General features: G+C 45.8%; 1 long non-coding RNA gene across 4 annotated transcripts in view; it reads left to right on the top strand.

The window, feature by feature from the left end:
• The window catches only part of LOC114806603, a 121,897-nt gene that overhangs the window by 85,225 nt on the left and 11,748 nt on the right, over positions 1-24,924 (top strand). For 2 of the 4 annotated variants that reach the window (XR_003754647.2, XR_003754648.2), the window contains exons 2-4: positions 6,800-6,876; positions 22,281-22,456; positions 24,773-24,892. This is a non-coding gene — a long non-coding RNA (uncharacterized LOC114806603). The remainder of the gene's footprint in view (positions 1-6,799; positions 6,877-22,280; positions 22,457-24,772; positions 24,893-24,924) is intronic. The other 2 variants (XR_003754649.2, XR_003754650.2) reach the window with 1 other exon arrangement.

Genomic DNA, 24,924 nt, shown 5'->3' on the forward strand with positions numbered 1-24,924 from the left:
GAATCTGACCTGTGTCTACCCCATCCCTTAGACCAGTGCTGGACACATAGTGTTTAACTAACACCATAATTATTAGTACATTATTACTGTTCTCCAGTGGCAGGGATTTGAAGGGGCAAGAAGTTCTAGGCAGGGGAGATGATGAGAGCAAGGAGTTGGAGCAGGGTACAGTTAGGTGAGTTTGGAAGGAGTGAAGGGGTGTAAGCTGGGTAGGAACAGATGCTAAAACCGGAAGCCCCTGTCCCTGTCGCCCCTGAAGATTAAAAACAACAACAAAAAACTCGAGACCTAGCCTTTCTTCTCCAATTCCAAGTCATTGAAATAGGAACAATTTGGAGATGTTTTCCCCATTCCCCAGCAACGGGCACAGGAGAGGGGGTTGGGCTGTTTTGTGTCTGTATGCAGATTGGGTGACTGGAGTATCCCAGTTTAACAAGCACAAGCCAGCACCAGCCTCTGACTCACCTGAGCTGTATTTGAATACCTGTTCTTCCTCCTTCTTAGATTGTGAGCTTCATGTGGGATGAGAACTGTCTGATCTGATTATCTTGTATCTATGCAGGGCTTAGTACAGTGCTTGGCCCATAGTAAGTGCTTAACAAATATTATCATTATTCATTTTATTAGTTATCCCTGTAAATAATAAAATTTATCCCTGTAAATAATAACGGCCCTTGTTACGGCATGCACGCTGAACAGACAGGCTCTTCACTACTTAGAAAATGGATTGATAGGATGGGGCTGGCAAGGGGAGGGTCTCTAGACTCATTTTTCCTGCCCTGTTGCCTTGGACCCGCGGCTCATTACCCCAAATAAGGACCTTTCCTGTTGAGGCTGTTTGCCCAGATGCATATTATCGCACTTTTGGGGTGGAATTTGCCACTGAGATTCTCCTAAGCAATAGCTGGGACACTTGAGCACTTAATGCTGCATAGTTCCGGGTATCGGAATCACAACTAGGAGCAGAACAGGTGCCAAGGATTTCTACCACCCGTTGTGCTCAATGGCAGGTGCTGGCAGCATCAGTGGGCCTAGTTTCACTGAAGAGCTTGATTCTTTTCTTTGAAACAAGGACCCCCTTCAGGGTTGGGACCTCTGAGAATGCGTGCCCCCTTGGCAAAGTTCTCTGATGATGTTGCCATGAGCAGAGAAACAGTGACTGTTACTGTGTGCTGCTGAGCCTTCTGAGTACAGACTAGGGAGGCAAGGAAGCCTAGCTTTATCCTGGAGGTTCACTGCAATCCTGACAAACCTGTTGTATTTTGACTATCCAGGGTCCAGCTGGCTTCTCTGAGGAGCATTTTGTTCATCTAGGATCAAGTGTCCTTTTCCCCTAACCAGAATTCCTGGTTCCAGCCTGCGATCCTCCTCTCAATCAGGCAGTCAATCAGTGGTATTAATTGAGTACTTACTATGCTTAGAGCACTTGGGAGCATATGATACAATAGAATCAGCAGACACGCTCCCTGCCCATAACGAGTTTACAATCTCAACATGGCACAAGGCCCATCTTTGGAAAACTGACTTCCCCATTATAATTTTGAAAGATCCAGTGCATCTTCAACTGTCTTTGAGACAGGGTGCAGCATTTGATTCTTGGCTCCTGAGACAATTGCTTTGAAAAAGAACCAAATTTGAACATTTTAAATAAACCAATCCGAGGGCAAATATTTGGTCTTGGTGACAAGGGAGAGAGTCATGTTCTCTGAGTCAGAGATGAAGTTGAGCACACACTGCAGGGAGGGGTGGAAGATTCAAAAAGAAAGGGTTTCTTTGACATCTTCAACTTGATGAATTTAAGTTTCTCATGGGTAGGGCTTTGACCTTTTGAGGTCTGTCCCGCTGAACAGCCCCTACAACTGAGTGGGGTTTGAGTCAGTAGTAAAGGTTGAGAAGACTGATTAAAAAGAACCCCCTGCTTGTTTTCTCTGGCATTTTGTGATATCCCCGAGGCATTTACAGCTGGGGTAGGGATATCCTAGGGGCTCTGTGCTGGCAGACCCCAAGACTGCCCCAGCCATTTGCCATCCCTATCCCATGACTCTTAGGAGTGGTTCCCGTCACTTTCTCTACATTTTAAGTCATCGAGTGAGGTGACTCGGTCCCTGTGGCTCCAGTCCCTCTCCATTCTGTTGTCTGGGGATAACAGGATCCAGTTCACAGAGGTGTGATGAGAAATAGCACAGAAAGAACACACAAAAAGCTTTGCCAGGAAATACTAATGTATGAGAGCAAAGCTAGCATTCTAACCAGCGGCCATTCTAGGATTAGAGGAGACAAGCAGAGAGGCAGGGATAACAAATCCATATGGCTTTGGTGGGAAAAAACAGATCCTCATGCCATATTAGGGGATTTAAGGACATTTTTTCTGGGAAGATCAAAATAAAAAAATAGCCACCATCCTGGGGGTATTCCACCTTGGTAAACTTAGTTAAAATACAGAGAAGAAAATGAAAGGCATATAAACCCGGCACCACTCTTATCCGTGTTCACAGCACAGATCAGCCAATCTTATCCATCTGCCTTTCCGAGAGGTTTACCGATTTAGTTCTCACTTGCTCTACCCGCCTTGCTTTAAGGTGAATTTGCACTTACCTGACTTTTTTAATTCCCCTGATTGACAAACCCAGGACAAACGCAGGCGTGGTTTACAAATAAATGTGTCTTTCAAGGGCAAACCCCCCCCCCCCCCCCCCCCGCCGGGGGGCTGGTGGCCTCTCTGATGGCTGGAGTGGCCCTGAAGTAACCTCACTTTGGGGGACAAGATATTCTCCATCTCCCTCCTAACTCCCCAATCTCCCAATGCTTAATTTTTACTGGGATTTGCCTAAGCTTCACCCTGGGATTGTGCTAGAGCTTCAGGGCTTTTATTTTAATTGTATTTCTTAAGCACTTACTATGTGACAAGCACTGTTCTAAACCCTGGGGTAGGTATAGGTTAATCAGGTCAAACACAGTCCCTGTCCCACATGGGGCTCACAGTCTAAGTAGGAGGAAGAACAGTTATTGAATCCCCATTTTGCAGTTGAGGAAACAGAGGCACAGAGAAGTTAAGTGACTTGGCCAAGGTCACACAGTAGGCAGGTGATAGAGCTAGGATTAGGACCCAAGTCCTACGATTCCCAGGCCCATGTTCTTTCCACTAGGCCACTGTCAGGATCTTTAAACCTATTTTTCCCCAGCATTCACTTTCTCATCGCATATACACCTAAACACAAAAGTGCAAGACAACAAGTTAAAAGGACTGTTTAGAGGCATGCTGGCTGCCCCTGGCATAAGATGGTGAAAAGGGCATGAAGCTAGGGTAGAGAGTGGGTAAGGAGATAAGGTAGCATCCGCTATCAGTCTGGTGTTCAGCTGGTCTGTCTCCTGTCTAGCACAGATAGGGTACCAGATGCCTTTATATCTGGTATTTTTATTTTCTATGTTCCGCCTCCCCTCTGGTTTCTGTTTAGGATTAAGGGGAACAAGGTGTCAATGTCAATTTGATCCCAGGGGCAAACAACCTTCCAGAAGCCAAGGTGGGAATATTGGTAGGATCTTCTGAGCAATGGGGACAGTGGTCTGAGCATGAGCAAAGGAAGTGAAGCAGCATGGCCTGATGAACAGAGCATGGGCCTGGGAGTCAGAAAGACCTGGGTTCTAACCTCAGTTCCACCAATTGTCTGCTGTGTGACCTTGGGCAAGTTACTTAACTTCTCTGTGCCTCAGTTATCTCATCTGTAAAATGGGGATTAAATCTTCCTCCTTCTGATTTAGACTGTGAACCCCATGTGGAACAAAGACTGTGTCCAACTTGATCATCTTGTACCTACCCCCATACAGTGCTTGGTGCATTAAGTACCATAAAATTAAAAATAATAAAACACCCAATCAAGCTCTCAGGATTCACCGCTGTCCTCCCCAGCCTCAGGGCCACTTCCGAGTTAGAAAACAGAGCAAATGTGTTTCATTCACCTCTTCCCCCAAGTGATTCAATCCTGTGGAAATCTCACTACTCACACTAGAAATCTTATCCTGACAACCCCCTCTCCGGGTCTTCTCATTTGAGGAGGGGAAGCGTGCGTAAAGGAAACAGGCTTCAAGTGGAAGAAACTTCTTTGTTTGTCATATTTCTATCCCTACGGTGGATGGTTAATGCCTTAACTCTAGCTCTTGAGTGACAATGGAAGCTGACAGTGGGGGAGCAAAAAGGGGCCGGGAAGGAACATGGATTCCTTGTTCCTCTATGCCGGTGCCTCATATGCTGCCTCAAATGACAACAACGATATTTTAAGATAACTGCTGGGGCAGCACGACCTCTCCAAAGTGTAGATCTTCCAGGATGTTAGTTCTCTGAGTCCCCCACCGGCCTCATGTTGGTTTTCCCGGAGCTGGGGTTTTTCCAGTGATTGGGCTCCCTCCCCAACATGGAACATGCTGCAGACCCTGCAGAGCAGGCAGAGAGCAGGGTTGGGTTGCCTGGGTCTCCTGCACAGTAGTAAAGGAATCAACTCAATATCCTGGTAATCAGCCATGACGGGGAAGGAAAAGCAGGAACAAAGTGGGACAGCTTAATGGAGGGTTTGGTGCCACGCAGGCAATTTGCGTTTCTATAGAATACTTCCTAGGGAACGTTAGAAATTGCTTTGCCCAAGGTGAATCAATCAGACTGCAGTCAAAGCTTGAAGAACACAAAGTTGCTGTGGTTAGATGACTAGATGTCCCATTTAAGGCGGGACAGACCCAAAATCTGGGTGAGGGTCCCACTTCCTGCATGAATTTCTCCAGGACACATAAAAATGACTGGCTGAGATGCATATGCTTCTCAGCCCATGGGCCGGATCACAAAAGGAGGGATTGGTGAATCTGGCATTTACCGGATGGCTGGAGCCAGCTGGCAGCCCTGGCGGAGATACGGTCCGGGATAGCCAGCGCATATGAGGCCAGGGGCCCCCACTTCTGCCACAACCCAGACTGAAGTGTGAGCACTGGACCACAGGTGAGCTGGCCCAACCTGGGAGGTTGCTCTGCCATGGCTGCTGGGAGAAAGGGACAAAGAGGTTGTGGTGGAGGAAACAGATGAGTTCCGCTCCTTGCCTCACTTCTCTTTCCCTTTTTACACTCCTCTCCTTTTCCTTCTTTCTTCCTTCTCAGCCCCACCCTCTTTTCGGCTCAGCTCCCATCCTGCCTAAGGTGACTGAGTTTCTGTGGACATTCCTATGTGGCCGTGGTAGAGTGGAGCAGCAGCAGAAGAGCAAAAGCCACCCAGTGGCTTACATCATGTAGGGGCAGTGGAGATCACCTGGTGGGACAATCTCCCTAAGTGAACTTCTTTAGATCTGCAGCCTTGGAGAACCAGGGGATGTGTTCATTAACCTTGGGCACTGGGCAATTGCTCTTTTGAGAAATGCCACTGTTAACACAGTCAGGATGGTTGGAGAAAGAGAATGAGGATGGGGAAGCCAATATCATTAACCACTAGGCCAGTCCTGGCCTGAACAGAAAGTAGTCGCAGCAGCAGAGTTTAAACATGTAAATAGTAATAATCATAGTATCTGTTAAGCACTTATGATGTGCCAGACACTGTACTAAGCTCTGGCGTGGATAGAAGATGGGGTTTGCAGTCTAAGTAGGAGGTAAAACAGGTATTTCAACCCCATTTTATAGATGAGGTAACTGAGGCACAGAGAAGTAACATGAACTGTCCAAGTCCACATAGCAGGTAAGTAGCAGACCTGGGATTAGAACCCAGGTCCTCTGACTCCCAGGCCTTTGCTCTTTCTACTAGGCTATGCAGCTTCTTCGGCGGTTGCTTACCCTTTTCCTGTGATCTACTTTAATGTCTGTCTCTCCCACTAGATTGTAAGCTTCTCTAGGGCAGATACCATGTCAGCTGTTTCTGTTGTACTCTGCCAAGCACTTAGTACCTCACTCTGCACACTCTAGGTGCTCAATAAATATCACTGAGTGTTGGTACTGAATCACTGGCGCCCTCTTCCTCTGACATGTCTTAGCTAACTACCCCCATTTGCCTGTCACACTCAGCTTTCTAGAGTCTTATTCGCCCAAGATGGGACAGTGAAATTTCCCTTGAGCTCCTCCACAGTAAAGCGTCCATCTGGAATTAAGGGTTGGGGAGGGAGCCAGATGGGGGCGAGTCTTAATATTGGAACTTCCAGGCTTTAAACCCCTTGCTCTTTTGCAGTTTTATGGGTAAGAAAACCTCGGCTCAAAAAGAAGAGGTATATAACCCAAAATCCTATGTAGAGAAAGAATCATCTGCAGAATCGAATTAGCCTCAGGAGTTGGGACTCCATGTTCAGCAGGACAGGAATGCAAAGTATTGGGAGAGAGTGTGGCCCCCAGCCCAGGTGCCAATAAAATTTCCCCAAATCATACAAACAAAATCCCTTAAAGCTGCCAGGCCTGGGCAACTATAAATTCACCTATTTCAGGCCCCTGAGAAATGTTCCATCACTGGCAAAGTCATTCACTTCTTGAAATGACCAACCAGGTATTTAGATGGTGGCTCCATAGGGAAATGCTTTTTCTCTTCTAGGTTTTGAAACAATCATGAACTGGACCTGGAGAGATATTCACTGTATAATCACTCACTTGTATGCAATACCACAAATATATACACACACATGCTATTCTGCCTGTTTCATTAAGAGAGCATTGACAGAAACAGTCTCTTTCTTTAGGGGTGGGGGGTAACATATCAGAGCTAGATGAACAACATCTGGCAATTAGTGCATCTCTTGCACGACTCAACTCTTAAACAAAGTTCTGAATGTTTGACTTTCATTTTAAATAGGTGGCTGTCAAAGAGAATTAAATGGTGCCTAAAGAAACCCACCAACGTTATAATTAAAGAGATGCCAACCTTGACAGGTAATGGGAGATAAGTTCAGATTGCAACTTTTAATATGGAAAGTGAAAGCGTTGGGCCTGGGCCTAGTGGTAGGAGTGGGAGCTGGGGTGTGTGTGTGTGTGTGTGTGTGGTGGTTGAGGAGAAGGGAAAGCAGGGACACAGCTGGCTTTCACTGGCAGCTGGGCCAGGTGTGGGATGGCTTAGTTTGGGTTAATATCCTCAACCTGCCTTGATCTTGGAAAGAAACCCCGCAGAAAAACGTTCTGAGGAGAGATTCGTGTTTAAAATCTGAATACTAGGGAGAGTGAAATGTGCTAATCAATGAATCAATCAGTCAATTGATTGAATTTGTCCATTGTGTTCCTCGTGGCCCATTTCACTCTTCCTGCCAACTCCGCTCCATGCTGCCCCTGTGGGCCAATAAGGCGAAGCAAATACTCTCCATATTTGACAGTATTAAAAACCCAATTCCATTAAGCCACAAACTAAGTAACCCTGATGGTTTCTGCTGTCTAATAATAATAATAGTAATTAAGCAATAACACTCACCTGGCTCTGTATCTGTGGTGTGACAGAAGCCTCCCTTGGACTATTAGAGAGATAAGGCTGAGGCTTCTAATTCATTGCTCCTGAAGAGGCCCCAAGTGAGGAACTCATTTGTAAGAGAGTGGGTGAAAAGTATGGGGGAGATACGGGAAAGACCTGGGCTCCAAGACACTTGGGTTCAGTTCCCACCTCCACTGGAGACTGTTACATCAGGGCAGCACTTGAAAGAAAAGAGGAGGAAAGGAACAAACTGATTTGAGATTCCAGAAAAAAAATTGCTTGATTTAGAGTCTCCAGCGCCTCTGGAAGCAAAAATGTGTTCCTGATTTCTCCTATGGGGGAAAAATGTGATGGATCTAATTGTGTCACCAGAGTTTCTCTGTTTGGGAGACAGACTGTGCATAGAGATGAATGCTAGCCAACTCTCCCCTTCCACAGCTGCCCTCCCTGAAGGGGTGAACTCATAGCAGCTTGGCCTTATCTTTGGGATGGGAATTTTGTCCGAACTGCTTATCTTGTCTCTGCTCCAGTGCTTAGTACAGGGCTTGGTACATAGTAAATGCTTAACACATACCACAGTTATTATGATTATTATTTTTAGGTGAAGATGAGGTCCGGAGCGGTTCTGAAGGGAGTACTAGTTTCTTACTTGGTAAAGGCTGCCCAGAAGCCAACTTGAGCAGATGGCTGGGGATAAGGCAGAACAAAACCCAAGTAATGTGGCCTGGTCTTCATACTTGTGTTCTCAGGGGACACCCAGATTGGTTACTGCTGTGCAAGACCTAAAGTGAAGAGGCAGAGATTGGCCTCTATCTTTCCCATGACCTATTTAGTCCCCACCCCCCCCAACCATTTCCTTTGAATTCTTCTCTTGGTTCCTCCTCATTTTCTTCTCCGACTTCCTCACTCCTTGGCTTATTCTCATCTTTTCTTTCTCTCCCCCCCCTTTCTCTCCTTTTTCCATCTCCCTCTCTCCTCCCCCCTGATGGATAGAACCATTAGTGGAATCACTGTAAATAATGTGTAAAGTTAGAAGTTACAACAAGGTATCTCATTAAAACCGCTTCACTCATCTTACTTCCCAATTAATGTTTAAGGCTTCGCTAGAATGTGGTGACAATATGTCACAGCATATCACTGTGGCAGCCGACAGGAAGTTAATAACCCACTGGCCCTTAAAGAGAGCTTTTAATGTCAGCTGAAGAGGAGTAAATAACACCAGGGTTTTATTTTTTTCCATTTCCTTTCTCCTGACTTTCCTCCTCTCCCTTTTTCCCGCTTCTTCTCTTTAATTGATGGTGGGAATGAAGAGAATCTGTGGAGAAGTAAGATAATTATCTTATAAAGCCTTATGGCTCCATCTCCCAGAGAGAGGTGGGAGTTCTTGGGCTGCTGAGATCTTAGTCCGATCTGGCAATGGCTCTGCCGCCATGGGCGACTGAAAACATTTGGGGAGCTGCTCAGGGAAAGGTCAGGTGGTTCAGATGAGTGTCAAGTGGTAGGGTCTGGTCTCTGCAGCTGGGGCGGGGGTGGGGGTGTGTGGGGGTGATGTAGTTGGTGAGGTGGAAAATCCAATCAATCAGTGGTATTTATGGAGCACTTACTGTGTGCAGAGCACTGTACGAAGCCCTCTACCTACTTTCTCCCAAGTGCTCTGCACACAGTATGCGCTCCATAAATACCACTGACTGAAAACCATTTAAAAACAGGATGCATCCTCCTCTTTTTCAGCAGGGGCAACAACAATCATAGCTGCCACCACCACTGCTACAGCTAAAATATTCCTTCCAGGCTGTGGATGGGAGTTTTTGGTAGGACCCAAAACTCCAGAAATGCCTACCCATGACCTGGAAGGGCCAGTAGGGGCACTGGGAGGTGACCGTGGCTGCCCGATACGACTTGCCACTGCCTGGTGCTACCCACGCCCACTTAACTCAGCCCAGGTACTAATGCTGGGAGCAGGCAGCTGTGAAGAGCAGGGACAGAACAAAGCAGCACTAATGGTAGTAAAGAAGGAACTGCCTTCTCTCTTTCTCTCTCTCTCCCCGCCCTTCCTCCCTTCCCCTCTTTACTCCTCCCCCTTTCATTCCTCCACTTCTCTTTCTGCCTTCCCTTTAGGATACAGGCCCATTAACAGAGCCGTTACTAGATTAGCCCCAGGGTCTCTCCAACCCAGGATTCCATCTCCAATGGTGAGACTACGGGAGGCTGGGTTGCCCTCCCAGACATCCCTCCTTATGGTTAGGGGTGGACCATCTAACATCCCTAATCTTTGCACGGCTACGGGCCGCTCCACCAACTTTTATCTCCACTTTAGGACCCCAAAATACCAGGCCCAATTTCTCCTCTCCTCAGAACCCACAAGCTGGCTGTCATCCAGGCAGAGCCAGGCAGTGTCAGGGTAAATATTCAGTGATCAGTTGGGGAACGGCCCCAGGCAGATTCGTTTGCCACTGGTAGATTCCAACCTTTCCTCTTGCGGAAGTCAGTCAGTCAATTGTATTTGTTGAGCACTTACTGTGTACAGACACTGTGCTCAACACTTGGGAGAGTACAATATAACAGACACATTCCCTGCCCATAACAAATTTACAGCCTAGAAGAGGAGACAGACATTAATATAAATAACTACAGAAATGTACATAAGTGCTAATGGGGCTGGAAAGGAGGATGAATAAAGGAAGCAAATCCAGCTGATGCAGAACAGAGTGGGAGAAGAGGAAAGGAAGGCTTAGTCAGGAGGAGATGTGCCTTCAATAAGGCTTTGAAGTGGGGAAAAGCAATTGTTTGCCTGATATGAAGAGGGACGGCATTCCAGGCCAGAGGCAGGACGTGGGTGAGAGTTTGGAGGCGAGATAGATGAGATATAGGTACAGTGAGAAGGTTGGTATTAGAGAAACGAAGTGTGCAGGCTGACTTGTAGTAGGAGAGTAGTGAGGTGAGGTAGGAGGGGGCAAGGTGATTGAGTACTTTAAAAACAGTGGTGATGAGTTTCTGGTTGACGTGGAGCCTCAATACCTCCCTGGCGGCTCAGAATCCCAGAGATCCTGGAACGCCCAGGTGCAGCCAGAATCCCCACTGAGCTGGAGAATCTGGGGCAGTTTTGGAAATTGGAAATTTCAAATTGGAAACCGAGGGCGGTTGGACTGATGTAGGTGGGCCATGTAGCTCTATGACAGGGCTGTCACGGTTCTAAGGAGCAACCTGCCCCAGAGCACGGAGAAGAGAGAAGGGGTGGATGGGGCCTGTGCTGTGAGTGCTGGGCAGCCCTGGGGTCCCTGAGGAAGGGGGCAGAGGCGCTCCCAACCTGGACCCCGTGGCCAGACCCTTGCTACCTGCTGCTTCACACCTGTGGCCCCCCAGCCCAGTTGATCTAAACTCTTTTCTAATCTGCTGATATTTTCTACTTTGAGGACCGAATCTGTTTTGTCTGTCATTAACGGGGCCCATTTCTGCTCTCTGTTCCAGCAGATGCACAATTGAATGTGTCCTCACCAGTTTCACATCAGGACTGTTTTTGCCCTCATAAAAGTGAGGTAGATGTGAGGGGTGTGAGAACCAAAGGGTGAATAAAAGAGCACCAAGGAATGGGGAAAGCAGGGAGACTGGTGACTTCATGGAAGTCAGAGCTGGGTGAAGGTGGAGGTTGGAAGGATGAAATGAGAAAATGAGGTCTCTGTGAGGGTGCTGTTGTGTTTGAACCTGGGGGCTGAAAAGGTTGGGACTGTGTGCTATTGGGGACTCTGAGGCTGGGGACCTTGACAGTAGAACCCAGGGAAGATATTGCTCTCTGAGAGTAGTTCTCAAGAAAAATTCAAGAAGCTAAGGTTTAGACTTATGGGAATGGGAGCGAAGAATGCTTAGATTCTGATGACCCTATTTGTAAATATTTGGTTATCTGTCTCCAATGCTAGAATGTAAGCTCCCTCTGGGTAGGGAACATGCCTCTTCTTTCTGTTGAACTTTCCCAAGTGCTTAATACAATTGCACTTATTGGGTACCGAGCACTGTACTAAGCACTTAATAGTGTACAAGAGAGTAGGTGAGAGTAAAAGGGAATGTCCTAGTTCTGGTCTCTGATCTGACACTTTTCACTTAATGACCTTAGGCAAGTCAACCACTTGGTTCTCCACCCCAAGAACACTTGGTCTCTTTCTTCTGAGACTCATGCATATCTGTGTTGATTTGTGCCTAGAAAGCACAGATTCCATTTTCAATCACTCTAAGCCTTGGACTCTTTATGCTTCCTAGGCAGTACCAAATCAGGAATAAATTAGCTGGGTGGGCACTCACAGTTCTGAGTTTTTGAGGGCCCCACATTGGTTGCAGTGCCCAAGCCTACCAACCCGTGGCACAAAAGTGGCAGCAGCCAAGCCACCACAAGCAATGTGATGACTCTGGAGATTGTCACTTTCACAAGCTGACCTTATGTTACCACCATTGTCCCAAGAGTCTCTGGGATGTATAGTCCTAAAAATGAGAAACAATGTGGTCTAGTGGATAGAGCACAGTCCTGGAAGTTTAAAGGACCCAGGTTCTAATCCCGCCTCTGTCACTTTTCTGTTGTATGACTTTGGATAAGGCACTTCTCTGTGCCTCAGTTACCTCATCTGTGACATGGGGATGAAGACTGTGAGCCCCAATGTGGGACAGGGATTGTGTCCAATCTGATTAGCTTATTTCTTCCCAGCGCTTAGTACAGTGCCTGGAAGATAAGAAGTGCTTAATACATGCCACATTAAAAAAACATACAGTCTGCTTCCCAGACAGCATTTTGGGAGAGTAGACATCCCAGAATCCCCTGGAGCGATGGAATTACCTCATTCCCATACCTTCCTTGGGCCCTGCATTCCCTGGCTCCATCACTGTTCCCATGAGTAATCCCTGGTTTCCCTTCACCTTCTCTTTACAGGTTAAAATCAATATGAGGCTCTTACTATAGTGTGCCATTTTTTTCTGCAGTTTCACATGCATTCCAGTCCTGCATTCTCTCTCTCCTCCTTGGAGAGCCAGAGCTTCTGGCTCTTTGAGAATCCATTCATGTTCAGTACATAGTGTTAGAATGAAAGATTTTGAGAGAGGGAGAGAGAGAGAGATATCAGGACATGTCTCACGAAATTCAAAATGAAACACATTGTGGGTTCTGAGAATATTACAGTGCCCAGACTGAGTGGGTATGGAGGAGGAAGAGTGCCACCTTTACCTGCCCCTTAGTCTGTTTCTGTTGGTGATCTGCTATCCTCTTTCCCTGTGGGCCAGGACCATATCTTTGGATACTTTTCTTCATCTTCCAACCCCTTCTGTGTCACCCTGACTTGCTCCCTTTGCTCTCCTCACTCCCCCTACCAGTCCCACAGCACTTATGTATATAGCTGTGATTTTATTTATTTGTATTGATGTCTCTCCCCCCTCCACCCAAAGATTTTGAACTCTCTGTGGGCAGGGAATGTCACTGTTCATTGTTGTATTGTACTTTCCCAAGCACGTAGTACAGTGTTCTGCCCACAGTGAGTGCTTAATGAATATGATTGAATGAATGAATGATACGAACTGTGTGATGACTGCTGCACTTTGGGTGTGTGGATATAGAGTAAGTCTACAATTCCCAGTACAATGTGGGCACCCAAGAAAAATATTCAGTGGTGATGATGATGATGATGGTGTCTTGTGCTTTGAGATCACTAGATGAATGGAGCTAGAATAAGAGATGAAGTAGCTCACTTCTAATTTTTTTCCTTCTTTTCTTTTCCCAAGGCCCAGTCATAACTTTCTCTGATACATTATTGATTGTGCATTTAGCTGGGACCACTTGTCAAAAGCATAATAGCATTAGCAACACTTGACGTAACAGGGAAATGGTGAGGGCCATGATTAAGGTTAGACAGCCTTGTTTGACTTAGCTAATTGGTTAAATATATTCTGTTACATACACAGCTTTGGGCTTTCTGCTTCAATAAGATATAGTATTAATTTTAATTAAAGCACAGAAGAGTTGGTCAAATATTTCTCTTTTCTGAATATTTTTCTTTAATCACAGAGCTCCTAGTCTGTTGAGACTCAAGGTCAGGGAATCTGGAGCCTCTCCTCTAGGATTAGCAAAGCCAGGGTACTACCAACTCTGTTGTATTATCCTCTCCCAAATGTTTAGTTCAGTGCTCTGCACACAGTAAGCACTCAATAAATGCTATTGATTGATTGACTGATCCTCCTCTGGAAGCTGGTCCAGCCCCTGATCATCTTGGGGACATTTTCAGTGAGGACAAGTGATGAGGGGGTAGCTCTGACCTGCTGGCTGGGAAGGTAGAAAAGTGGTGGCCTTTAATACATCTCTTGAGGAAACTGCAGCCTACGAAAGCGTAACAGGCTTTTCCCCTGGCTAAGCTGTAGAATGGGGAAGATTCAGTATCAATGGATAGTCCTAGTCACTAGTCCTGGACAATCTGGGAAAAAATGAATTGGGGAATTGAGAATAAAGCCCCCAATTTGGGACCGTTTTCACATTTCCAGTACATTGTGCAATCCTTCTTTTCTCAAACTTTTTCCAACAGTGCTTTTCCTGGAAGCAAGGGGGAGACACGATAAACTCAGTATGGACTGAAATGGGATTGCCGTTAATCCCTTAGTCATTTGTCCTGCAGGAATGAAACTAGGACCAAGATCCCAGTATTGTGATGACCGTGTTGTGCTGTCCCATTAACTCTGACTTAGGAGAAATCAATCAATAGGTGGTATTTAATGAGTGCTTACTGTGTGCAGAGCACTGTACTAAGTGCTTGGGAGAGGAAAATATAACCAGCAGTGTTCTCATAAGTGACTACAGTGGGGACGTGGCCAGCTGATGGCCACTCAAGGTGAGATCTAGTCTCACCCTCTGTAAATGAAAGGTAAGAACCTCACATAAGTTTCTCCTCTAGACTATAAGCTCCTCATGGGCAGGGAACATGCCTACTTACTCTATTTTATGGTACTCTCCGAGCACTCAGTATGGTGTTCTGAACTCACGCTAAGCACTCAGTAAGTACCACTGGTTGATTGATTCATCCCTTACCCACCTCACACTGGGGAAGAAAGCTTCAGGGAATAAAACCTGCAAGCTGCTTTGAACATCTTGGGTGTAAGAAATATTGTGATAGATAAAGATAGCATATTGCTTCAAAACAAAGAAGATTTTTTTTTTTACCATTTTAGCACCCAAAATTAAAAGCTAGTCTTAAAATAGCAACCTAAGCCATTGAACTCAAAACACTCTGGCAGCTGAGCCCACTTTATTCTCTCTTCCTCCTCCCTTCTCACCAAAAGTGAAGCGTAGGACAGAAAGTGATAGAGAAGAGAAAAAACGAAAAATAAGGTCTGTTCTCTTTTTGCCTGTTCTCTTTTTGCCCGGATCTGGGAGATAATATGTAGGAAGAGCTGGCAGGATTTGGCAGTAGATTGAATGTGAGTGTTGAAAGATAGTGAGAAGTCCAGGATGACCCAGAGGTTGCAGACTTCTGGGAAATGGAGGATGGTGGCATTATCAACATAAACAGCAAAGTGAGCCCCATGTAGAACAGGCACTGTGTCCAACCTGATTATCTTGTATCAATCAATTAATCATATGTATTAAGTGCTTACCATGTGCAGAGTGTAATGTACTTGGGAGAGTACATCATAAGAGAGTTGGTAGTACCCAGCACTTAATGCAGTGCTTGGCACATAGAAAGTGCTTAACAAGTAACATAAGAAAAAAAAGTGGCTTGGGTGGGAGGTGGAGAGGGGAAGAGGAGTAGTTCCATTTTTACTTATGCTGAGTTTCACCTGCCTGAAGTACATCCATGTGGAGATATCCTGGAGGCACATGGAAATGTGAGATTGTAGTTGGGATGAAATGTCAGAGAGGTAAATTTGAGAGTCGTCTGTATGGAAATAGGTGCAAAACCATGTAAGCGGATGACCTCCTTGAGGGAGTGTAGAGTGGGAAGTTTGTGGGGATCCAATATAGAACCTTGCAAAATGCTCATGAGAGGCAGCAGAGGGGCCAGTGGGCGAAACTGAGATGGCCCAGCAAGAGCGGTGGGAGGAGAACCAGATTAGAACTGTATAAGCAGACCGAGGCCTGATAAGATTTTTGGAGAGTGGTCCACAGCATCCAAAGCAGCTAAGCAGTCGAGGAGGATTAGAATGTAGCCTCTTGGACTTGGCTGCAAGGAGATCTCTGGTGAGTTTAGAGAGTGAAATCTCGGGGCAGTGGATCAAGAAGAGAGTTGATGGAGAGGATGTGGAAGCAGCCGAAGTATGCAACCCGTTCCAGTAGTTTGGACAGGAATGGGAGCTGGGAGATGGGGTGACAGCTGTAAGGAGCTGTGGGATTGAGAAAGGACTCTTTTAGTTGAACTCAATACACTTAAAAGACCCCTGGTCACAGTACTCCCATTCAGCAACCCCCCTCCAGATTGGTTCCTTCTGTTGCCTTCTCTTGGGGTTTTATTGTCTAATAATGTTGGTATTTGTTAAGCGCTTACTATGTGCCGAGCACTGTTCTAAGCGCTGGGGTAGACACAAGGGAATCAGGTTGTCCCACGTGGGGCTCACAGTCTTAATCCCCATTTTACAGATGAGGGAACTGAGGCACAGAGAAGTTAAGTGACTTGCCCACAGTCACACAGCTGACAAGTGGCAGAGCTGGGATTCGAACTCATGAGCCCTGACTCCAAAGCCCGTGCTCTTTCTGTCTAATTTGGACAGGGCTAGGAGCCATCTTTAAAGATACAGTAGCTTCCCCTGAAATGGACAGAAAATCCTGGATTGGGCCTCAAAGCGGATTCAAATTGGCGGGAGTCATTAAAGCTTTCCGAAATGGAATATCTTGGCAACCTCATTCTGAAGCCTAACCAGGCAGGTCATACCTTCAGGGGATGGGGCCTCTAAATCGACTTCTCCCTTGGCTGTGGTAAAAGAGAGGCAAAGGGTCTGGACGTCCAGATTAAAGTGGTCCATGAGGTGTTGTGATGTGGTGCCTAGAGTATCAGTGATGTGTGAGGCTCAAGGACTGATGAAAAAAATACGTCTGGAGTTTTCTGAAATCCATCAAGACCAACACTCACCTTCCATCCCCACTCAATTCCAGATGGAAAAATTCCAGAGGAGCAATTTCACAATACAACCTGGGAGACTGAAATCCCCATTGTGATGGCCAACATAAAAATCGACCAATGCTAACAAGAGATCTGCGGAGATGATAGGGGGATGGAGATCTAATTATGGCACCACATGCATCCTTTTTCATTTTCATTTTTCCCCCTCTCTATTTCTAAATTAGCCGTCATGTCGCTAAATATGTTTCTGTGTTCCACAATCAGTCCGCTTAACTGTAACAAAGCAGCTCAGATCTATCAAACCGGCAATGAGCTTGGCTAATGACTGCTGAAATTACCAAATCACTCCTGCTTCTCAACTTCCCAGCCTCTGTTTGCTGTGTGTCCTCAATCATCTCTGTTCCTGGGTTTTCCCTGAGAAGGTCTGGCCGAAGCTAGGACGGAAGGCAGGAAGGGGAAGGGGGTTTGCAGGTGTTTCAAACTAGAGATGAGGACGAAGAGGGCAGGCATGTTCCCCTGCCTTGCATCATCCCAGATAACTACTTTTGGGGGAGAAACAGGATGGAAAAGAGGAGAAAGCAAATGTTACAGCAGAACTGAGACCAGCAATAAGCCAGCGGAGAAGTGCATTGTTCCTGGTACTGATTATGCATTTAACTGCATTTCTAAGCAGTCTATTTTTTAACCAGTGCTCGGAAGTGCAATTTTGCTGCTATTCAGATACAATGTAGCTTCTTTTCTCTCCCTCCCAATTTTAATTATGTGCCACTGCTGCTGGGTTCTCCAAGCTGGCCATTTCAGAGATTCATAATTTCAGCCTGACACCATAGTAACCACTTAGTTTGATTCAGGACGGTAATGTCATCGCCGCCCCGTCTTGAATAGAACAGTGAGAGTGGGTGAAATTGGAAGACATGATTTCCTAGACGCCGCCGTTATTTCCCGGTTTCGGCAGAAAATGTAAATGAAAGGTCAGTTATGATCGATGCTCATTTTCATTCCACTGTGCTAACCTGCTGAATTTTCAAATTTTATTGGTTTATTGTTTACTTTTTCCATCACCCCTTCAAAGAGAGCAGTAATGGTAGCTGCCATGACAGGACTGAGGTGTCTCCAATCCTGAGCCTGCAGTGAGGTGTTCAAAGAATCAATCGATCAATCAATCAGTGTGTGTGTGCGGGGCACTGTACTAAATTCTTGGGAAAATACAATACAATAGAGTTTAGTAGATGCGATCCAAGAAAGCTTTCTGTTGGCTTCTACCACGCTCCTCCACTTCCCTTAAGTTCTTTAGGAGAGCCAAGACCAGCTACACTACTCTAGGGCCCCATCAGTCGTGGAAATGCTTCTTCCTACAGCAAGAGCTGCAAGAGTAAGGCCCCAGCGTTGAAGCCCGGTACTGTGTGATTTTCCGGGGCCTTTTCCACCCTGTGCCCCAGTTACCAGGATGATCAATGTAATGGAGCAGATGAGGTTTGAAGAGAAGTAGAAAATATCAGGACACTTCAGTCGGCAGAGCCAAAAGCTGAGAGAGGAAATGATTGATGTGTACAAAATCACAAAGGGTGTGGACAGAACAAACACAGACCTGTTCCCTAAATCCCACACCACCAGGGTGAGGGAGCATATCCATTGAACCTTCAAGGTGGGAGGTTCCAAACAAAAGGAAACACTTCTTTACGGGGGGGTGGGCGGGGAGGGGTGTTATGGTATTTGTAAAGAACTTACTATGTGCCAGACACTGTATTAAGTGCTGGGGAAGATACTTGATTGGACACAGTCTTTGTCCCACATAGAGCTCACAGTCTTAATCCCCATTTTACAGATGAAGTTACTGAAGCACAGGTAAATTAAGTGGCTTGCCCAAGGTCACACAGCAGACAAGTGGTAGGCCCAGGAGTAGAATCCAGGTCCTCTGACTCCTAGGCCCATGCTCTTTCCAGTAGGCCACACTGCTTCTCAGTGGACATTCCCAGAGGAAGCTGTGCAGACCAAAAATGTCAGGAAGTTCAAGAGGGGTTGGATGAATTTGTGGTCAAAAGCTCTATACTGGGCTATTTGAGAGAAAATTAGGATAGTCAGGGAATATTAGAATAGTTAGGAGAATAAGTGGCAAGTATCCTGTTGCTGTTTTCACATACAGAATCCTGGGGGGGAAATCATTGTTCTGACCCAGTCATCATACTGCACAAAGGCTTTCTCAGCTTTAGTGCCAAACATCCTCAATCTGAAAAACCTCATAGTGATCGTGATGGTGTCTATGATGCAGAGGTGGAACTGAAAATCATTTTCTCTGGGGCCCCCAACTGTATGTTGAACCATTTAATCAATCAACCAATCAGAGTCTGGCCCATATTAAGTGCTTAGCAAATACCATAAAAAAATCAACTGATAGTATTTATTGAGTGTTTACTGTCTGCAGAGCACTGTGCTAAGTGCTTGCGAGAGCACAGTACAACAGAGTTAGTAGGCACGTTCCCTGCCCACGGTGAGTTTACAGTCTAGAGGGGGAGACAGACATAAATATAAATAAATAATATATGAATGAGTACATAAGTGCTTTGGAGTGGAGAGTGGGGTGAATATGAGATGCCCAAAGGTTACAGATCCAAGTGAAGTGATTGATGTACCGGGAGGGAGAAGGAATTCTGGACCCCAAACTTTTGTTAGGGAAGGTATACAGAAGTACCCACTGAGCTCAGAAGAAGAAGAAAAGGAAAAATACTGCAGCCCATTTCTTCAGTGTGGCTCCATTCTCATCTGAACCGATCTCATCAAAATCTAAAGGATTGGCACTTGCACTTGGATTTTTATCCTTTTTTCACCCTACTCTCAGCCCCACAGAACTTATGTCCATAGCTGTAATTTATTTTAATGACTGTCTCCCCCTCTAGACTGTGAGCTCCTTATGAACAGGGAATGTGTATCTACCAACTTTATTACAGTGTACTCTCCCAAACACTTAGTAAAGTGCTCTGCACACCGTAAGCACTTTTCCAGCTTTGAATCCTCCCCACCCAGCTTTATCATTTTCCTTCCTCAGACCCTTGGAAAAAGCCTTTTTTGCAGGATTGCCATAACCATTCTGAATTCCCAGCCTCAGGAAGTCATGGATCTCTCACGATCATGATTCTGAGCATCAATCATTATCACCACCATAATCATCATCCATGTCATTATCATTCTCATCATTCACTCTGCCCTGGGTATGGGGCATCTTGTTCGAACCTTAGATCTAGAGATAAATGAAAGGGAAAGGCCTGAACCCTGAAAACATGGATCTTATCATCTAAAACAGGAGGTTAGAAACCATACCTCTGGAGTCGCAAGGTTTCACCTGAAGCACCCCTCTCCCCTCATATCTGGCACCTCTTCGCACCCACCCCCATCACACTCACTCCCTTTCACACGCACAGAGAAATACTCAAGTCGAAGCTGAGGGAGTGAAGCAGCTATAGCCGGAGCAGGTGAGAAAAGAGATAATGCTCACGGGTCTGTTGTGTTACCACGTCAAGAAGCAGTGCGACCTAGTGGAAAGAGCATGGGCCTGTGACTCAGGGGAAGTGAGTTCATTCATTCATTCAATCAATTTGTGCAGAGCACTGTACTAAGTGCTTGGGAGAGTACAATACAGCAATAAACAGTCACATTCCCTGCCCACAATGGGCTTAAAGTCTAGAGTGGGGGAGACAGACAATAAAAATAAATAAAATTATGGATATGTATGTAAGTGCTGTGGGGATGGGAGAGGGGAAGAGCAAAGGGAGCAAGTCAGGGAGATGCAGAAGGGATTGGGACATAAGGAAAAGTGGGGCTTAGTCTGGGAAAGCCTCTTGGATGAGATGTGCCTTCAATAAGGCTTTGAAGGAGGGGAGAGTAATTGTCTGTTAGATTTGAGGAGGGAGGGCGTTCCAGGCCAGAGGCAGAATGTGGGCTAGGGGTCGGTGGTGAGATAGGCAAGACTGAGACACAGTGAGAAGGTTAACACTAGAGAAGTGAAGTATATGGGCTGGGTTGTAGAAGGAGAGAAGTGAGGTGAGGTGGGAGGGAGCAAGGTGGTGGACTGCTTTAAAGCTAATGGTGAGGCGTTTATGTTGGATGTGGAGGTGGATGGGCAATCACTGGAGTTTTTTGAGGAGCAGGGTGACGTGTCCTGAATGATTTTGTAGAAAAAATGATCCGGTCAGAGTGAAGTATGGACTGGAGTGGGGAGAGACAGGAAACTAGGAGGTCAGCAGGGAGGCTGACGCAGTAATCCAGGTGGGATAAAATGAGTGTATTAATGCGGTAGCAGTTTGGATGGAGAGGAAAGGGCTGAGCTTGGTATTGTTGTGAAGGTGGGACTGACAGGATTTAGTGATGGATTGAATATGTGGGTTGAATGACAGAGAGGAGTCAAGGATAACACCAAGGTTATGGGCATGTGAGACTGGAAGGATGGTGGTGCCGTCTACAGTGATGGGAAAGTCAGAGGGAGGACAGGGTTTGGGTGGGAAGATAAGGAGCTCTGTTTTGGACATGTTAAGTTTGAGGTGACGGGAAGACATCCAAGTAGAGATATCTTGAAGGCAGGAGGAGATGCGAGGCTGGAAAATCCTGGCTCCTTTGTGACTTTGGCCAAGTGACTTGACTTCTTTGACTCTGTTTCTGCATCTGTAAAATGGGGATTCCATGCCTGCTCTCCCATGGACTGTGAACCCCATGTGGGACAGGGACCGTGTCTGACCCAATTATCTTGTATCTACCCCAGAGCTTGACGCATAGTCAGTGCTTAACAAGTTCCACAGTAATAATAATAGTAACTTTTATTATTATTACTAACTTGTCCTCCCAGCAGAGGTGCCAGCAACAGGAACATTTTTTCCTTTCGCCTGCTTATACTGGGCTCCCCAGAGTTCTCACAACATCAGGGAGTCCAGCAAGGAGTTGCTCAACAGAGGAAAAAGCTGAGTGTAAGCTCTTTGTGGGAAGGGAATGTGTCACTTCCTTGTTTTTGATTTCCCAAACCCTTAGCCTAAGGCATTTGCCCCCACTCCAGCTCATTGCTATTACCTCTAGTAGTACTCTAGTTGTAGGTTAAAGAAGCAGCATGATGGAGTGGATAGAGCACAGGCCTGGGAGTCAGAAGGTCATGAGTTCTAATCCTGGCTCCACCACTTGTCTGCTGTGTGACCTTGGGCCAGTCACTTAACTTCTCTATGCCTCAGTTACCTCATCTGTAAAATGGGGATTAAGACTGTAAGCCCCGTGTTGGAAAGGGCCTGTGTCCAAGCTGATTACCTTGCATCAATTCCAGTGCTTAGAACAGTGCTTGGCACATAGTAAGCACTTAACAAATACCTTAATTATTAAAGCCCACCCTCAAGCTATGGACACCCAAAGCAACAGTGGTTAGAGCAAACAAAAAGATGTATAGCTGGGGCCTGCTTAATTCCCACCACCATGGGAACTGACCTATCAGGTGGTCAACAGAGCTCTTGCCATCTCTCAACATGCGGGAGCAGAGAGTGGTCCATTGTGTAGCCAGGACATTCCAGGTGAGGAACCATTGCCTGCTGCTCTCTTTCCTGCTGGTGTAACCCTTCTAAAGCATCCTGGCAATGCTCTTCTGCCAGCAATGGTGACACAGTGGTGCTAGCTGGGGAGCAAAAAACACCCAGATGCTGCCCTGTGTTATGGGTTACAGGTGTCTTCCCATGTGTGTGCATGTGTGTGTATGCATGTCTCTTTAGTTTTTAAGTGGCCATATTAACCTGCTTTTAAACTAGCTCCTTGGTCCTTTAATTTGTTTCTGACCATGACAGTAGAATGACCATCTCAAGAGGACTCTCCTCCCAGGAAATGAATCCCCTTCCAGGAAACCCAAAACATCCTCTTGATGCCACATTATCCAAATCCTGTGGAATGAAAGAAAGTTCTCTCTGCTGGCTATCTGATCAAGGGGAGTTAACGAAATATAAATTCTCATCTCAAATCACAGGTATTGATTTTTCCAAGCGGGTAAATGAACATGCTTTATCTCTAACAAGTGATGAACTGTCCTGGCTTTGCTCCATTTTCTCAGACAGCAGGCGCAGAGAAATTCCTTCATCTGGAGCCTGATAAAAGTAAGGGACCACTCCGAGGTGATAAATAGTTTGTGAAAAGAGTTTTTTGTTTTTTTTCTCTCAGCCAAATGTTTCAGGTATCCCAGAAAAAATAGACAGTTGAGTTTTCTTTCCAAAGTGTCTCTAGGTTTGTACCACGGGACTTGCAAGAAGTTTCACCTCAGATTTTATGCCTGATGACCGGTGAAACATCTTCATGGATGACCACTAAGAAATGATCATCTGGGGGAATGTTGTGGGCTCCGCCAAATCTTTCTCGTGTCCCAGAAAAACGAACAGTTAGGGCTTAGCCGTCTTTCCAAAACATCTCCACACAAAACCTGTGGAAGCAGCTTCACCTCAGAACTGATGAAATTGCTGCTCCTTAGTGTCCTACATATTGGTTTTCAGGCAGACAAAAAGTGGGGAGGGGTGGAAGAAGGGGCTCTCATTTTCTTTCAAGAGCTTTAAAAGCAAAAATGACTTTTGTTAGTCCTGGGGCAATTGGGGGCCTTCCTGCCCTCACAATGTCCAATCAGAAGGCTAGACCATTCAAGTAAACTTGCAAACTCCAAAAAACTCTGAAAATTAATTTTAAAGAGAGCCCAGTAACTCTGGAGGCAAGGAAAGGAAGAAAATGGATTAAGATGGCGTAGGTCTTTTCAACCATACCTTCAGGCCTATGACTAGACCATCAGATTCTGTGTCCATCAAAAATTGAATTTAAAGGGTACCAAAATATAGGGGTGAAGAAAATTGAACTGTGTTTCCTAGGCATGTTTGGGTCAAGATAGGGTAAAGAAGAAAGAATGGGAAAAGGGAAAAACAAGAGGAATTTAATTCTCATTTCAGGTTCTGGCTTTGTTAAAATTTGTATGGGCACATGGGGATTCAAGACTCTCCTTTAAGTTTGTGGCTAGAATTGCCACTTGCAACACTACACATTGTTTTCAACTGCCTCGTTGACTCTGGCTGCCCAATGCCTTTGTTCACACAGTTAGCCACCCCTGACTTCTGCAGGCCAATCAGTCAATTAATCAATGGTATATATTGAGTGCATACTGTGTGCAGAGAGCGGTACTAAGCATTTGGGAGATTAATATGCTTCTGTTGCCTTTTTTAGCCGTGGTATTTGGTTTTATTTTATTTTTCCATAGTATTTAAGTGTTTACTATGTGCCAGTCACAAAGCGCTGTGGTAGATATAAGCTAATTGGGTCAGGCACAATCTATGTCCCACATGATGCTCACGGTCCTTATCCCCATTTTACAGTTGAGGTAACTGAGGCACAAGGAAGTTAAGTGACTTGTCCAAGGTCACACAGGGGACAAGAGGAAGAGCTGGGATTAGAACTCAGGTCCGCTGACTCCCAGGCCTGTTCTGTATCCACTAGTTCATGCAGCTTCTTGCCTACCAGGAGTCCACAATCCTAAACCATTCTTTGGGTGTTAAGGAGAGGACACTCAGTTTTCCCTGGCAGTGTCCCCTCTGTCCTCAATCTTATCACAAGAAAAGGTGTGGATCTAAGAGAAAGAACATATATAGGGAAAGGTAAACTGAAGCCCCCCAAAAGGGACAAACTGAAGTAAGGAGAACCACTTAGGGAAAAAAATGCACAGATGCCAGATTGGCAATGTAGAAAAATAGTAGGAAAAGACCTCGGGGTCACAGTGAACGACAAATGGAGTATGAGTCGGCAGATCAGCACTCTGTTGTTCAATAAGCAATTTTGAATGATGTGACATGGTGTTAGGCAGTGGGGAGAAAGTAGCAGACAGACCAACCTAGCAGGTGGCAATCAGGAAGGGAGTTATCCTCGGAATGGAGGCTTTGGGAAGAATGCAATTTTAAAAGGTAAAATCAAAAAACCAGCCCATGTCTAGCAAATAACAAATGCAGCCCTGAAGCAAAGGACATGGCTTAGAAGGAATTGTGACGCACATCAATCTCCTCAGCCACACCTGCACACAATGGGTGAAGTTTCCTGTCAGTAGCATTATATTGGTACATGAAGGATAGTGTTGCATTCATATATGCACATATGTGTGTATGTGTTTGTGTGCACACCTGGCCTATAGAATTCTAGGATGATGCTTCTGTGGGGCAATTTTATTAGTATGGCTTTTAAAATCGATATGCAGCCAATAATCTCTTTTCAAATTGTGTTCACTTAAAAATTGTCTTCTCACTGTTGCCTTTGTTATCAACAGTGCCCAGCTCCATTTTCATCCCTCCCCCTTGGTGTCTTCCTGAAGTGTCTGCTCTAAGGGAGTCATACATGACCTCAACCTGGCTCCAACATTCTTACTGGGACTTCCTGGTAAGAACAGGTGAGAGTGGGGAGAGCTACTTAAGGAGGAGT

Source organism: Ornithorhynchus anatinus, chromosome X1 (genome assembly GCF_004115215.2).
Source record: "Ornithorhynchus anatinus isolate Pmale09 chromosome X1, mOrnAna1.pri.v4, whole genome shotgun sequence".
NCBI classification, from domain to species: domain Eukaryota; kingdom Metazoa; phylum Chordata; class Mammalia; order Monotremata; family Ornithorhynchidae; genus Ornithorhynchus; species Ornithorhynchus anatinus.